The sequence below is a fragment of the Lycium barbarum genome, chromosome 9, assembly GCF_019175385.1.
Source record: "Lycium barbarum isolate Lr01 chromosome 9, ASM1917538v2, whole genome shotgun sequence".
NCBI classification, from domain to species: Eukaryota; Viridiplantae; Streptophyta; class Magnoliopsida; order Solanales; family Solanaceae; genus Lycium; species Lycium barbarum.
In genome coordinates, this window is record NC_083345.1 from 16,097,049 (window position 1) to 16,099,344 (window position 2,296).

Below are 2,296 nucleotides of genomic sequence, written 5' to 3' on the forward strand. Positions count from 1 at the left end.
TTGGCCAATTTGGGATCTTCGCTCGAAGGGGGAGAAATTAACCCCGGTACGGTGCGCTTGATGAATACAACGATAGAGAACGGGTATGCCGAAATAAACACAACGGGTTTAACTTGGGATTGGCACAACAAGTACGTCGATTACTTAAGAGATGGAAAGCTCCCGAGTGACCCAAAAGAATCCCGGTCGCTAAGGACAAAAGCTGCGCGTTTCTGCTTGGTAGATGGCCAATTATATCGACGATCTTTCTTCGGACCCTTGGCCAAGTGTTTGGGTCCTGGAGAAACAGAGTATGTTTTAAGAGAAGTCCACGAGGGGACTTGCGGCAACCACTCCGGTTCAGAAGCCTTGGTCCAAAAAATTATAAGAGCCGGTTACTACTGGAACCGGATGGAGGAGGATTCGAAAAATTTCGTCAGGAAGTGTGACGGGTGTCAGAGACATGCTCCGATTATTCATCATCCCGGGGAGTTGCTGCATTTGGTGGTGTCACCTTGGCCTTTCATGAAGTGGGGAATGGACATTGTCGGTCCATTACCCTGGGCACCAGGTAAAGCCCGTTTTATTTTGTTTATGACTGATTATTTCTCCAAATGGGTTGAAGCGCAGGCCTTTGAAAAAATCAGAGAGAAGGAAGTCATTGACTTCATATGGGATCACATCATCTGTGGTTTCGGCATCCCGGCCGAAATAACTTGTGATAATGAACCTCAGTTCGTGGGCGGCAAAGTCAGGGATTTTCTTGAAGGGTTGAAGATCAAGAAAATTGTATCAACTCCATATCACCCGTGTGCGAACGGAAAGGCGGAATCCACGAACAAAACAATAATCCAAAATCTGAGGAAAAGACTCGAAGCATCAAAGCATCACTGGAGAGAAATATTACCGGAGGTATTGTAGGCTTACAGAACCACATCGAAATCTAACACGGGGGAAACTCCTTTCTCGTTGGTCTACGGGGCCGAAGCCCTTATTCCCGTAGAAGTTGGTGAACCGACTTTCCGTTTCAGCTATACCACCGATGAGTCAAATTCGACCTCACGGATGATCTCCGCGAAAACGCGTTGGTCCGTATTGCAGCCCAGAAACAGAGAATGGAAAGGTACTACAATCGGAGAGCCAATTTTCAGCACTTCCAAGTAGGGGACTTGGTGCTTCGGAAAGTTACCTTGAACACCAAGAATCCCAACGAAGGAAAACTAGGTTCGGACTGGGAAAGACTGTACAAGATAACCGAGATAACGGGAAACGGATCGTACCAGTTGGAATCCATGGACGGGCAACGGTTGCGCAATAACTGGAATGTGGCTCATCTGAAAAGATACTACTACTAAGGTTTGGAATCCCCGTGTTTTTCTTTTAACCTTTTTTCTTTTGCAGGAGGTCAAATACCGGATAAAGTTAGAATCTAGGTCTGAAAACACGTGTTGCACTCTTTTCCTTAGTACGGTTTTGTCCCAAAAATGGGTTTTTCGACAAGGTTTTTAATGAGGCAACAAGTACAACGTGTTACTCGACGAAGACAAGGACAAATGCCCGAAAACTCGGGGTCACACCCTACGAATGGGGACTTAATAGCACTTACCCGATCTTGCTGCTCGGATAAGCGCTAGGGGACTATTGCGCCCATATCTAGGCCTGTGCACGAATCGGTTCGGTTTAGTTTTGGCCATTATCGAGTTGAAATTTCGAATTTCAACTTTCTAAAATTTTCAATCAAACTCGATCCATTCTAGGTTCAATTCGATTTGTTTTTTATTATTTCGGTTCGGTTACACAAATCGATTTGTTCGGTTTATTCGAAATTTAAACAAGTAACTATTTCATTTCAATTTTAGAGTAAACATAACAAAAAAGCATGAGATCCTAAATTTGCAGCCTTATAACCAAGATATTAACCAAGAAAAAAATCATAAACTTGCAAGCATAATAGCATATAAATAGCAAAACAAGAGCTTGAAAACTTGTGCAAGCATACAAATCCGCCAACACCACATTACATATACCAAATTAGTCATATTAGTCACTTGTGGCATATAAATTCGGTTTGTTCGGATCGGTTCGGTTGATAATTGAAGCCAACCGTATCCGAACCGTTAAACCGTAATATTTTACAATTGCATTTGTAAATTGAAATCGAATTGTATTATCCAAATTGAATTATCCGAATTGTTTCGTATCGGTTCGGAAATTCGGATTGAACCGATTTGTGCACAGGCCTACCCATATCGAAGTTTACTCTTGTCAACGGAAAACGGAGAAGCTCAACAAATCAAAACCGGACCTTTTCTATTAG